This window comes from Euprymna scolopes, chromosome 42 (assembly GCF_053919585.1).
Source record: "Euprymna scolopes isolate OS-2025 chromosome 42, ASM5391958v1, whole genome shotgun sequence".
Lineage (NCBI taxonomy): Eukaryota > Metazoa > Mollusca > Cephalopoda > Sepiida > Sepiolidae > Euprymna > Euprymna scolopes.
Window position 1 is genome coordinate 67656514 of NC_136523.1, and position 15661 is coordinate 67672174.

The following is a 15661-nucleotide window of genomic DNA, read 5'->3' on the forward strand; positions in this document are numbered from 1 at the left end:
AACGGCTCATCAAGAACTTATTTACTTTAGACTTGAACAAAACCATATTGTAGTCAGCCGGAAAGCAGGAAAACGGAAGACAATTCCACAGGCGTGCAGTTCTAAGAAAGAAGCTTTGTTCATGGAATCTACGTTTAGGTTTAGGCACAGATAAAGAGTGGGGGAAATTATTGATAGTGTTTACAGCTAGACGAGTGTTTCTTGTGAAAGTTTGGCGAGGGGGGACCATAGATTGAAGCTCAGTTGAACACTTTCCATGAAAATAACGATACATCAGAGACAAACTCGCAACATCTCTTCTGTGAGATAGAGGTTGCAAGGAGGAGAAAAGGACATCTCCTACGAGGCTACGAAGTCTATTTTGAACTCTATCAAGGCAGGACAAGTTCTTTCTAGCAGCTCCTGCCCAGATGTGGCAACAGTATTCTATCCTTGGACGTACCTGGCTCTTATATAGATAGAGAATAGCATCAGCAGTGAGATATCTACTGGATCGATAGAAAGATCCCACCATTTTTCCAGCGGCCTTGGCAACAGATTTGATATACGTGTTCCATTTAAGATCAGGAGTAATGGTCAAGCCCAGAAGCTTGTCAAAACTTGAGGCCTCCTGAAGACGAGAGCCATTCATTTCAATTGATGACAAATGTGGATTAGAATGTTGATGATGTAAAGAGAGAAGCTTGGTTTTAGATGCATTAAAAGTAACCAGCCACTCCTTTCCCCATTGTACTACGTGCTCAAGATCAGAGGAGAGAGAATTGGAGAGAACTTGCTCGTTTACTGTCTTAGATGTGGTACCATAAATGGTAGTGTCGTCAGCATAAATGTCTACAAATGATGTAAGGATATGATTTGGAAGATCATTAATGTAGATCAGGAAAAGAGTTGGGCCCAGGATGGATCCCTGAGGGACACCGGCATTAATATTGTGAGCTTCTGATTTTTGCCCCTCAACTACTACTCTTATGAATCTATCAGAAAGAAATGATTTAATAATTGAGAAGACTTTTCCAGCTATACCATAGCTAGCGATCTTATGAAGTAAACCTTTATGCCATACCCTATCAAAGGCTTTAGATATGTCAAGAGCAATTGCCCTAGAAAGATTGCCACCGTCGAGAGATTTGCTAATCCTATGCGATATTACTGTAAGGACATCTGCTGTAGATCTAGCAGAACGGAAACCATATTGAGTGTCACTAAGAACACTTTCTACCACAGAAAAAAGATTTTCATTCCTTATATATCTAATAGCAGGCAGAATTTCCATGGACAAAGCTTTGCTGCAAAAGTTTCTCCACTTATGAAACAGAATGCAACAGGTGTTTTTCTGCTGATAACTTGATCTTCAAATCCAATGCTAAATTCTTATAGACCATTCCAAAAGTAATCAAACAGTCCATACCATTGATCGACATTAGTACTCCCATAATGTTCCTGTCAGCTGGTATTTGTTCCTGTTTAATCCTTAGACGACTAGATTTTTGTGACAATTAGCTTATTGTTTGGATAAAGAAGTTAAGAAATGCATTGGGTTTTAGAGAAAAAGTATCTTATTTTCTGTAGAAATATAAAAAATTTAAGATAAATTAGCAAGAATAAAGTACAAAATAAATGCTAAAGAAACGTGTACTTTTTAATTCGGTAGTTGGATGCCAGAGAAGCTGCGCAACACTTCCTGAGGCCGAAATTGCACCAAAAAGGTTGGTGACTTGCGGCCAATCTCATCCATCACAGCTGCTTGAATCCGGGCAAAACAATTACAGCGAAGTACTGACAAATTGACAAAATGCACCAGAAGTTCCAATCTATCTGCCCGAGATTGGTCAATATGATGGGACCAATTCTCCATGACAATGCTTGCATGTTGCTCAACTGACTCTGCAGAAGCTGAACGAATTGAGCTGTGTCGGCCATATTCATCAGACCTCTCGCCTACCGATTATCACTTTTTCAAGTATCTAGACAACTTCCTGCACTAAAAATGCATTAAAATCAGAGATGCCAAACCAGCTTTCAAGGACTTCATCGCTTCCAGAACTCTGAATTTCTATGCTAATGGGATAAGTAAACTTATTTCTCATTGGCAAAAATGTGTCAATTCTAATGATTCTTATTTTGATTAATAAAGTTTATTATGAGAGGAGTTATGATCTTCGGAAAATTGAATGTCAAAAAACATTTTTGCACCAATCTAATAAAGGGATGAGGTGACAATTGAATTTCTGACTTTTTACAATATGAATATCAGGTTACCATATTTATGTACTTTTTGATGACATATGTTGATGCCTAGAATTATTAGTTCCTTTTTGATTATGCTCCTCATGAGAGGAAAGTTGGCCACAACATCAGATTTTTGTTTTTTTTTTTGTTTTTTTTTTAAATGTAGGGAAACTCAAATCCAAAATTGCCAACAAAAATAAAAATTAACTTGGTCTAGTATTGCTACACCTTGATTCTAGCAGAAGAGATTGCTTTATTCCAATGCATCCGGCATCAGACGCATAAAAACTCTAAAGGACACAATAGAATGTTACCTATGCGTTCCAAGGACAAGGTTTTCATATATAAAAATTTTTTTTTTTTTTAAATACATAGAAATATAAACAATTTTTTTTTTTTTTTTTTTTTTTTTAAAACCTTTCCAACCCTGCACGGCCAAGCAACATAGCTATATAAAAAAAAAGTCAATATTTTGGCCTCCTAATAATGTTACCAAATGATTTTGCTTATCACCTATTATCTTTCTGACTATTGCTTAATTGGGTCAAAGTCCAAAGGGTTAAAATTTTTCTTCCCTTACTACTGCAAGCTAATTATATTCATTAAAACAGAATTTAATTTGGTGAAATTACAAGAATTTTCAACTCTGAGCATCATTATCATTCCTTATACATGCACTGTCAGCAAAACATTTAGAGCAGCTCCTTTAGATTAACCATTCTTTGAAATGTAATTCTTGAATTCTGTTCAATTGCTCTATTACTGGATTGAGGAGGGAGATAAGATAATTCAGTTTTTCAGTTATTTGATTTGCATAAATTAAAATTATAAAAATGTTTAAATATTCTTATCTATTAGACTTGTAAATTAGTATTTTTCTCAGCTAAGCCTGAAAATCTTAATTTTTCGGACTCATTAAATTAGAAAGCAAACAGTATCATTCCTAATGTATTATTAAAACACTAACCAGATCATTTAAACAATTGACCAGTTGAGACATAATATAAATCTCACCTGTCCATTTAAATGTATGTATACGGCACAATCACGTTGACACACCTGTTCTCATCAGATCACCAAAGTTAAGCACCGTTGAGCCTGGCTAGTACCAGATGGGTGACCATTTGTGAATTCTATGTGCTGTATGTGCTTTCCACTTATCTCAGCATTGTTTCCAGTCACCCTGAACCTCCACTTGCCACTGGTATTCAACAATGTCGACTCAGAAGAGATGTGGTTGGAGATTGAGCAACTCTTGCCACAAATTTCACGCATAGGCACCCTTATAGTGGGTATCCATAGTCTGTCAAGACTGAAGGAAGCCATTTTTTTATGTTTGTATGTTTGCCTAAAACTTTCGACAGGTGACAGATTTTCACAAGATCAGTATTGTTTGGACAACATATCGAAATATTGGCTACAAACATTAATTCCTTCACCCACAACTGGGCATTTTCTACAGAGAGGGGGTCGTTTTTTTTATAATGTATGTTACTACATGCAGTAATGCTAGATACATTTTTAAGTGTTATTGGAAAGAAAACAAATATCAAAGTAACTCATCTGAATTTGGGAAGAAACCCACTTCATTTTGGTGAGACATTTTGATCAACACTTTGAAAGTTTCTAGTTTCAGGTTTCTCTTTATAATGTGTGAACAATGAAGTGAAGCTATTTTATTTTTGAGTGTACACTCATAGAATTTAATTAACTAATCTTGTAGAGAAACGGTTTTATTTTGACAAAGATGTTTAATGAGTAAAGGTCCGGTTACACTGGCCAAAATGTGGGAACATTAAAGATGAACAATAGTTTGAATAATCCAAATAATACAAACAAAGACTCTTCAGAGTACTAATTTTTAAATGTGTGCGTGTGTTTAGGTATTAATTTCTTTTATGTTAATTTAAGTAACTAGCCTGGGTGCCCCTGTTTGGAGGTGTATTGAGAAAAAAAGGAAAAATAAATGGTAGTAGGCAGGCAGCCAGGCTTGAACCCGTACTGCGAAGGAGGAAAAGAATGTGAGGAAAAAAAAAAGTCTACCGTTACGCCCAAGGTTTGAATTAAGGCTAGTCAATCGAAATGAGGGTATGACTTGAAAATATCGGAAAAAGCGACCCCGAAAAATTGACTAAAAACAATTTTCACCTTCAACTGGACACTTTTCTACAGGGAGGGGTCACTTTTTTCACCAATATTTTCAACAGTCATCCCCTCTTTTCGATTGACTAGCCTTAATTTAAACCTACGTCACTTCTGATTTGGCAATGGGTGCAACAGCAAAGACGTCACTTCTTTTTTTTGCTCAACATCCACCTCCAAACACCCGTGCAACACCGGGCATCCAGGCTAGTTCAAAATGACATGGGATAAAATATAAATTTAAATTGATCATCTCATAGTAAAGAAACAATTATAAAATTGCTTATAAGCAAGTAAGTTAAATTTTCTGGGAAATGAAGCATTCTAGATAAGTCAAACAAAAATGAATGGGAATGATAATCTAGTCTGAGAACAGGTAACTCCTCATTCACTCATGGAACAACTCAAAAGTACAAATAGCACAAATCAATGGAAAAGTTGTAAGTTTTTCTTTTTTTTTTACAGTATAACTAGCTACTCTCAAAGGATTCATGACCATCTCATCTGAAAATATTGGCTCATAATTTTTGGTTAATAATAGTGTGGTTAATAGTGGCAAGTCTGCTATTCCTCTTCTATTTAATGGTTATATCATTTTCTAAGGATAAGGCTGATCTCTTTGCTCATCTTTTTGTTCACAATTCTTTTGATTCTGGTGTTCTTCTAGATTTTCCTTGGAAAACTGATGTCTCTTGATTCTATAATTATCACTCCAAAAATATAATGTAATGCATCAGAAACTTCAAGACCTAGCATTCGTCAACAGAAAAGGCCCAATTCCTCTGCATGACACTACCCAACTGCACATTGCTAAACCAACCCTGCAGAAGTTGAACAAATTGGGCTATGAAACTGCCTCACCTACCACTTTTTCAAGCATTTTGACAATTTTTTGCAGAAGAAATGCTTCAAAAACGCCTTCAGCAATTTCATCACCACCAGAACACAAGATTTTTAAGTTACTGGCATAAATAATCATTTTGCGTTGGTAAAAGTGTATTCTGATGGTACTAATTTTGTCAATAAGTGTGTGAGCCAGAATCGTTCATCAGAATTTAAGTTAAAACTGCAAGAATTTTGTCAACCCGATACATCGTGGTAAAGTTCCTGACATTATGTCTTTTCTTCCCGATTAAAGCATGAGAGTAACACTAGTGTTACATCGTTCTCTTTTCCTATCAATGCTGGTGTTCCTTAGAGTTCTATTCTATCCTCTGGCCTGCCTGGGTAGAATTTGGGGCCCAAAGCACAGTTGATAGAAGCGTTGAGTCTATGGTCCAGGTGAGCGTTGTCTGAAGATAGCGATTTCAATCCTACCCAAACAGGCCAGAGGATTAGTTCAAAACATTGTGAGACAACTATGGAAGGCAGTAATTACTGGGGATGCAGTAACAAAGACTCAACATTCCTATCCCGTCATGATTAATCACCTAAAGAAGGCTAGAGGAGGAGTTGACCGAAAGATGGTCAAACAACTATGAAGTTGAGGATTACAGTCCACTAAAAGACTGAATGCATACGGCTTGGTTTTTCATTTTTTTCTTCACTTTGCTGGTGGTATCAACTCAAAGCAAATGTATGAACAGATCTGTCAGAATTAGTGCAGTCTCAAATATAATTAAAAAGGGAGAACAATCAAATCTTGAAAATTAGTTGCAGTTGACCTGCTCCAATGCATCCAAGACTTCATTCTGTGTAACTTTGTTTTGGCAATCAGCTGGTCTAGCCGCATCTAAATAGAGCAAACCAATAGTTGCTCAAATTCTGGACGGAGAGGTTAGGCAGTTGAGTAAAACACTCCTTAAAAATCTCTTGCAGATACAGTGTTGATTCGAAGGTATCGACATTTAAGTTCTTTTTTCAACGTACTTAGTCAATAGCACTTAGACCTTAGGCCCCCCCCTCCAAGCGGTGTGCGTGGCCCCCCTCTGATGTTGCATGCAAGATGACACCATGAAAAAGAGTGAAGAAAGCCAACGTTGCCTTCACATTTTCACCAAGTTTCAGAAAAATCTAATGGATGGGGCAAAACTTGTGGGGTAAAAGTGTCTTTTGCAATTTAGGGGCATTTGTGACCCCTTTTGAGCTCCTAGGGATGCGGAATCCCAGTGAAAATGGACAATGATGCAGTTTCACACCTTAAGATATGTATATTTGAATTCAGCACCATGGAAAACCACTATATAGACATAAAGCTTTTGTTGAGAAACATGGAAAAAAAAAAAGGGGGCATTTTTAGCATTAAAAGTCTCCAGGGACACAAACCAGAGTTTCGCCAGCGTCACCCATACTAGATGCGGCAAAATTTTAGGAAAACTAATGGACAGTTATCTGGCAATTGTCTGGAATAATGGACGCACGCCACTGAAAACATAGGTCCCTCTCCGATAAATCAAGGGACCAAAAACAATATGTAGCATTACAAGCATAGGCTGTATTTTCATGGACATCGGCAATATTACATAACTAATGTGCTTCAACAAGTCATATCTTATTTGTGGGTCAATTTTTAAAATTACATTGATGGAAAGGGAATGGAATAAGCATTCCAATGATTATTTTTTTTCTTTTATGCGTTCAGTGTTTTTATGCTCCAAGTTAAAAATGAAAAAAAAAAAAAAAAAAAACGGTAAAAAATGACAGCAAAATGGGAAACTTTTCAATGTTCACATTTTATGTTACGTTTGGATACACATGCACAGTGTCAAATTTAGTTGGATATGGCTGAGATTTTACAGGTTATATAAACATAGAAGACAATCTCCAGACTGATTTCTATTTTTACGACTACAGGAAGTAAAGTTACGACCGAGCAAAGTTGACGAATATTTCAAAATTCATAAGAAATTGGTACATATTAGTTTTCATATAGATAATAGTTTCAGAATTATTTTCATGTATAATATGTAAATATTTGATAATTATCTAATGTGCAGAAATTTCTTTATATCTTTTATAGAAATTATAGAATTTAACAGGAAAACAGCTCACGTGCTAATGCGCTGACCAGCACTGAGCTGCCTAATATTAACGAATTTCGTTTGTATTCTCTTAAAAATACAAAACGGTTTTCTCTGCTTTCAAAACGAAAGCAGAAAAAATAAGTTTCATTTTTAATTCTGAGTTTGTCAATTTAAAAATTTTTTGAAGTTTTTCAAATTTGATTTCCAAACGATATTGAGCCAAATTCTTTTAGTACAATGTACTGAAAGGGTTAACAAAATGTACAAAGTACATGCATTTCTGTTATCATATTTATAATTTCTTACTTGTACTAAGGTAGAATTGTTTCTTAGTGGCCAAAAAAAAAAAAAAAAAAAAAAAAAAAAAATTTATTGGGTGGTTTTCTAATAGCATTTTGTATAGTTTTTTAAATTTTTAACTCATTGTCAAAACCATTTTTTCGAATCTGTAAAACAAAACAGTTTTCTAACTGAGGATATCTAAATAATTAGGAGGTTTGATAAAGAATTTAATTGTGATGCATTTTCTAAATTTTTACCTTTTTAACACCTTAACATTCTTTAAAATACCTACCTTTTAAGGTTTTTGGATATGCTGAAAACAAATATCACATTTAAATTTTCCGCAAATAAGTAGCTTTCCAGATATTAAGCAATGTCATTTATGTTATTGCTGGTGGCCATCTTGGTATGCACATTTGTGCATAGTTTCTCACGGTTGCGTTTGCAGTTCCAAGATGGCCACCAGTGATAACATAAAAAATGACATTGCTTAATATCTGATAAAATACATATTTGCAGAAAATTTAAATGCTATATTCGTTTCCAGCATACCCTAAAACCTATAAAAGTAATCATTTTAAATGTTCAGGTGGAAACGGTAAAAAATTACAGTTTTATTTTTGTTTACATAATTGAAATTTTAGTAAGACAACAGAATAGATATGACAAAAATTACCACCAACTGATGAATATATAGTTGTTTATCAGGATGCCTGGTATCCTGGTACTGTGAAAGCTACATCAAGGATTCATGTAGAGTACGATTTATGGTTGCATCTCAAAAATAGGAGTATATTTTGGGCCAGATAGAGAGAATTTACAAAATTGAAAATTGTACTGGTCACAAAATGTATAAGTTCTGATCAACATTGGGAATTTCCATCTTTTACAGAAATCCAAAATTTTTGATTTGAGATTAATTCATATCTACTCAATTTTTTTTCTTTGAGGGAATAGTAAATACCAGCCATGAATGCTCTTTAGGCATTCAATGGCTACACCCAAGATTAAGCTCTCCTTTGGTGAGGAGGCAGGAAAATGCCTATTCTCAATAAAGCTATATCTAAATACAACTATAATACTTAGTTTTGTTCATAAATAGACACTCACTATGATACCATGCGCCAGTTTAAAAAATTGAAATTTGCACATCTGAATTTATAATTTATGGCTTATGGTAAAGAGATACATCAGATTTGACTGCATAATCTGAAAGAGTACAGTTTTCCATAAGAGTGCCAAGTTTCATGAAATTAGCTTGAAAAATAAATGGTGGCGAAATTATCGAATTTCGCGGAATGTTGAGGTCCATAATTTAGCCGATTTTATCTTAAGAAAAATGTCCACAGAAAAGCCTAAATTTTGCCGCTTAAAATTCTTATAACTTTTGAACTACTGATGACATTTGCATAATTCAAATCGTTTTAAGCATCTTTTACATAGCTCTTTATGCAAGTTAATGAAAATTATCTAAAAAGAAATCTTTGAATGCTACTTAGATATAACTTTTTGCGGTGGTGGGGGCACATGAATTTAGGGACAGTGATAGAGCTTGTTTTTGTATAAAAACGGTGTCAGTAATTTTATTAAAATTTTAAGCATGACTTTCCTTAGAAAAACACATTTTGATTATGTCCTGAACATTATCTAGTTAGACAGGTGGACATCTTTTTATATATTAGATTACATGAAATTGATCCATATTCTAAATTTTATAACTCCATCACAATTTCTTCAGGTGTTCAAACAAACACCTAACAAATATGAATTGAATCTCATTGGAGGGGGGGGGCAAAGAAAGTTCCGATTCATAAATTAACCATCACTTCTAAGCGCAAGTCTCACAAACAATTTGGTCTAAACGAAAAAAATGGAAGGTTCATTTCAGCAGTGAACATTGCATAGGAGTTTCTATTTACCTCTCCACATAAGCAGAGTTAGATACAAAGTTTTTAATGTGGGAAAACCCAGCTCCTAAAAAGGGTACACTGTATTAGAACAAAAATAAAAATTGCTTCAGATTAGAAAGATTGCCTTCACTGACCAAATTAAGAACAGTACCAGAACAAACACTACACTTTGCTCTTTCTTTGCTTTCAACAATTGAATTTGCAAATGATTCTAAAGTCAGTGAAATAACTTTGTATTTGACAGTATAAATGCTTCCAAATTCTTTTAAAATTGTAAACATTCAAAATAATTCATAACTTTTTGTAATTAAGTTATTTACCTCTACCAAAAAAAAAAAAAAAAAAAAAAAAGCTGTGCATGTGTGATCCCCCTCTGGTACTGCATGCGAGATGACACCACAAAAAAATAGTGAAGAAATAATGAATGTGAGAAGTGTAAAGAACCAACTTTGCCATCACATTTTCGCCAAGTTTCAGAAAAATCTAATGGATGGGGCAAAGCTTATGGGGTGTGTCATTTTTTGACATTTGGGGGCATTTGTGACCCCCTTTTGAGCTCCAGGGGATGCCGAATTCCAGTGAAAAATGGACGAATGGTGCACTTTAATGCCTTAAGACATTTGAATTTAGCACCATGGAAAACCACTATATAGACAAACACATCAAGTTTAAGTAATATGGAAAAACAGAACTCCAAAAAGGCATGTTTTTTTTTAGCCCTAAAAGTCCCAGAGGGATGTGATTTTGCCAGGGTTACCCATACTGAATTTATATTAAGAACAATGGCCTCCCCATTTTGGCCAAGTTTCAGGAAAATCTAATGGACGGATCAAACGCTATGGGACAGAAAGTGCCATTTTTGGCCATTTTGACCTCTTGAGCCCCTAGGAACGCAACAATTTTCGCAAAAAAGTTTTACTGTGTACATCTATTTAATGAAATACAATTGGTGGTAAAATAAAACTAATGGATGGTTATCTGGCAATTGTCCAGATTAACGGCCGCATGGATGCCACTGAAAACATAGGTTCCTCTCCAATAATTTAGGGGGGGGGGGCAAAAAAATAAATTAAATAACACCACTTAAATTGTAAAATTAAAATATCTCGCCATGAAAGAAAAATACTAAAAATAAAAATCTTTCATGTACAAACTACAAAATATCATATCCCAAAAATCACAAATCAAGTAATTTTAAAGAAAACAAAAATTAAATTATATGGCTGATCGATGATCTCATTTTGAAGGGAGATAATCCCAAATAATTCAAACTTTTGAGAGACTTTATAAGAAGGAGGAGCATTGAAAAACTAAAATTTGCATAAAACTGATTTTCTTTAAAAATAAAACTACTTCATCAACTTATGATTTTTTTGTATGATATTTACATTCCGTGATAAGTACATTATAGCAAAGATTTTTTTCTTTGATTAGGGGATGGGCAAGTGGTAATTGCTTAACTAGAAACCAAGATTGAAAGGTATTTACAACCCGTCTCACTTTCGTAGAGAGAAAAAAAAAAATTCTGTAAATTTCGGTGTGCTTCAACAAAACATACCCGTTTCTGTGCAAATTTACTGTTTGCATGGTATTAATCTCTGAACCCTGGGACTATTTTCTACCGTTTCACAGCCTTTGTTTATGCTATGCACAAACGTGTGGTAGCATAAACGAAGGCTGTTAAATGTGCATTTGCGCACGCACCAAAATGCCTTCTCACATAGCGTAGTAATCTTTGGCGGACAATTTAAAATTAGATGAAAACCTAGTAGTTTTCCAGATATTAAGCCATATAATTCTATGTTATCAGTGGAGGCCATTTCTGTACACGTAGGGGTTAGGAAAAAAAAAAAAAAAAAAAAATTTCTTTACCCTCCCTAATTACCAAAACTTCAAACAAAACAGAATACAAAGTATTTGGCATATGTCAATGTCGGAATACCCTAACCAAATCACCATTAAAAAAAAATTGTCTGCACATAAAACTTAAAAATCGAATCGGAAACAAAATGAACTTTTTTCTTGTGCGTACCTATTTTAGGGCTGACATACATGAGTGAGGCCCCCATTGCGAAATACGCACTGACTACAATGTTGCAGGGAGAATTCCCATTTCTTTTCCAGATCAGAAAACTTTGCGCTTTTTGGATTATTTTTTTGTTTTTTTTTTTGGGGGGGGGGGATCATAGTAACAATATACATCGCCATTAAAATGCTTTGGATAATCATAGATTTCAAGGGGTTTCTGCTAAAATAGTAATATTTTAAAAACCAAAGCACTTTAAGTCTTCAAAATACCGTTTTGTTCGAAATGAATTTACTTTCAAATGAATTAGTAAATAACATTCATTATATAGTTAAAGAGTTTTAAGCAAATAAAGTGATAAAATGTGAAACGGCATTTTCAGTAAGATTCTTTAACGACACCCCCTTATTTGTAAACATTCGTACCATGTTTCTGTTAAGAATTTTTTAATGAAATTTGGAAATTAGTCAAAAAAGATGTCATGTTTAATAATTTTCGAGTGTCCGAAATTCATTTGACCACTCATTTTTTTATGGTTAACAAAAAAAAAAAATAGATTTCAAAATGATGAGTATTGAAAATTTTGAAAAAAAAATTTTCTTTGGACACTCACTATCAAATAAAACAATCTTTTTACTATCTTTATTCGTTAAGATGATTGGACAATGTTTTCTCTAGTGGTACATAGCAATTTAAAAACATCCAAAAAAGTAGTTATGAATTTGAATCAAGACTTCTGTAGTATTAGCAGTAGCAATAACATTGCATGAACAGACGTTTTGTTTTTGTTGTTTAATTTTTATTCCAAATCGATTTTTTAATTGAAAATCTGGTTATAAAAAAATTTCTTACATGTTTAGTTAGAGCTATTTTGATGGATCATCAAATCTAAAGGAGATAACCAGCATAAACATAGCAAAAATAAGCATATTTTGCAAGATATAATTTGGGACGCTGAAATAATCAGTAGAACAATGAAAGAATATTAACCGGAAAAAAAAAAAAAAATTATTACACACAAACAAATTTGTTTTTCTTTATTTTAGGTAATTAGTCAGCGTCAGGATGATTAAAACTTTTTTGAAGTATTTAAACCGTCAATGATTAAAGTTTAATTTTTTTTTTTTTTTTTTACTATTCTGTTTCATTTTGCAAGGTATAATTTGGGGCGCATAATTAACGTGCACAAAACAACGAAATAGAATTGCATCCCATGCTGTTGTAGATTGGAAGCAATTTATTAGAAGTTTGTGAGCAGGATATTTTAAGCAAACCAATATTGCTGGGAGGGTTAACTTTAGATAACACACCAAAAGAAGTAGAAATTGATGAATCCTACTTCTTTAAACGAAAATACAACAGAGGTAGATTTAGAGACGGAGTCTGGATCTTTGGTTGGTTGGTTGGTTGTTTTACGGCATATCAACCCTTTTCGGGTTATTTAATACCGAATCCAAAGATTTTGAAGAAAATTTTTTTTAATAGAATATATTTGTTGTTTTCACGTCGGTTTCTATTTAACCCATAGTTGGGACCCTAACAGGTACTACCACTCCGGGTCAGAGTGAACCTGGGAGCAATGGTAATTAAAGGGTGGCTCCACACTCTCCAAAGCCCACAAGCTGGGGCCTCACCATTGGATATAGTTTAAGGTCATATCCAGGAGCCCCCATTGATGGGACTTTTACCCTCTGCAAGGGGGCAGTTGGCGTATTCTAATGCCCCACCGACAGGGCTCTGGATCTTTGGAGCAGTAGAAAGAAAAGCCAATAAATGTAATATAACAGAGAAACATTGTTCCCAATAATTCGATCGTAGATTTTGCCGAAAACGCGTATCATATCTGATGGTTGGGCTGCGTATAATACTTTAGGCGAGTATGAAAACGGCATCTATGAACATACCACAATCATCCATGATACTAACTTCGTCAATCCTGATCACAGGATCCACACAGACAATTGAAGGCAAGATGAAGATACATTTAGATATTAATTAACATCTAAATTGCTGTTTTTAACTATTAAAGATACGTTAAAAATAATTAGCATTGAAATTTATATGCTTTTCATTAGTTTTTACGATTTAGTAAAATAAAGAAAAACAAATTTATTTTTAACTGAAGGTTTTTGGTCTCCTGCCAAGAGACACATCCGAAAATTGTTGGGGACGAGAACTGAAATGTTTTCAACTTCACTCAGCGCTTGCAGATACAGTATTCGTGTAACCTTATTTTGTTTCATTTTTTTTTCATTAAATATTCTTATATTGTTCTGATTATTTCAGCGTCCCAAATTATAACTTGCAAATATGCTTATTTTTGCTATATCTCTGCTAGTTATCTCCCTTAGATTTGATGAGCAGTTGACATAAGCATCTATTTTGTTATCAACCATACAAATATTTTTAACAATTGGTAGTAGTAAATTTTAAAATATTTTGAGACAATGTGAACTATCATTGTTTTGGTTCACGTGTACGAATAGTACACACTTCTAATTTTCGTCCTTTAAAAAATGTTTTTAGTGAATTATTATCGAATGGAAACTTTAAATTAAAAAAAAAAAAATTAAATTAAAAATAATCAATATTTAAATATTTGTAGGAGGTGCTCAGTTAAAAAAATAAAAACGGTAGGAAAAGACATAAAATGTAATTAAAAATCAAAATAACATTAATTCTAAATTTTTAACAATTTGTCAGCTTTAGCAAAAACTTTCTTTTTTTATATTTAAATAAAATTTAAATACTTGATATTTTTCCAAGCATCATGTTTCTGTTAGAGGGATGTCACTTTTTTTAAACATTTATTTTTGTCTGTCATAATTCTTGTAAAGTTTCACAATGGGTATCAAACACCCTCTAAAAAAAAAAAAAAAAAAAAAAAAAAAACTCACTTAATTCTATGTCTGATCCTAGGTATGAGTGGCAAGCCTTCTAAAACCTTTAGCCTTAACAATAACGCTAAGTACAAGTGGCAGACCGCCTGAGCTCGTAAGCATAAAAAAAAAAAAAAAAAGCGTAAAAACGTTTAAAGGGCATATGATTAATCTCCCATAAAAACATAAAATGGTGAATTATTTTATGTGAAACCAACCTCCACTCTAAATTCTAAAATTGTTTTTGTTTCTATCAAGTCTTGAGGATGTTCACACATAATTTTCCTTAGCCCTATTATTAACCCAAAGTCAATAGCAACCTCCCCACCTTCTCATAATTGCACAAAGACCCTCTTAAAACCAAGCATAAACGCCTTTTAGAAAACAAACACCCAGGATTTATCTATCATAGGAAAAGAGGGGGGGGGGGGATACTGCCTTAAAACGCTTGAATGATTCAAAATGGGAAATCGTTTTACATTAAATTCTAAAATAATTTTTGTTTATCTTTTAAAGTTTTTCAAGTTGTTCACATGCAATTGTCTATGAAGGTAGAATCACATATTTTGGAGAGGTGGTCAGATGGGGAGGGGAGGGGTAGCATAAGGTATTAATCTACAATAATACCAAAGAAATATTGCAATATATTCATTTTTAACCAATCCTAGATTTCGATTTCAGTTTTTGGCACATAAAATGCATTACAACTAAACTTTCAGTTCTCTTTTCTTTTAATGAATACATGGCATTTTTAAGCAATCGCAGCATATTATTTATGCGCATTTACTGCAGATTATTTGGAAGCCATTCATTTCTGGAGATTTTCAGTAGCATATTAAGATTCCTTGCACAAAAATACACTTATATATCTTGTTTTAACAAAGATATAGCATTTTTACTGAAAAAGTAGCGTAAAAAATGTGACAATATGCCTATGGTCTTAAAGAGGGGAAAATATCCAAACACGCAGGGCATAAAAATAGTCATAACTTCCTTGATTTTAATTGGATTTTGAAAAATCCAAAGATTCTTAGCTTAGCAAGCTCTTTCTAATATATATATATATATATATATATATATATCAATATTGAAATATTTTAAGCCATTTTCAATTTTTTCATGTGTATTGCTAATTATAGTTATAGGTAATTATTAACAAGAAAATTAGTAAGTCTAGATTAGCACTTGCAGCAATAAACCAAAATAAAGAAAAACCTTTATCGTGTACCT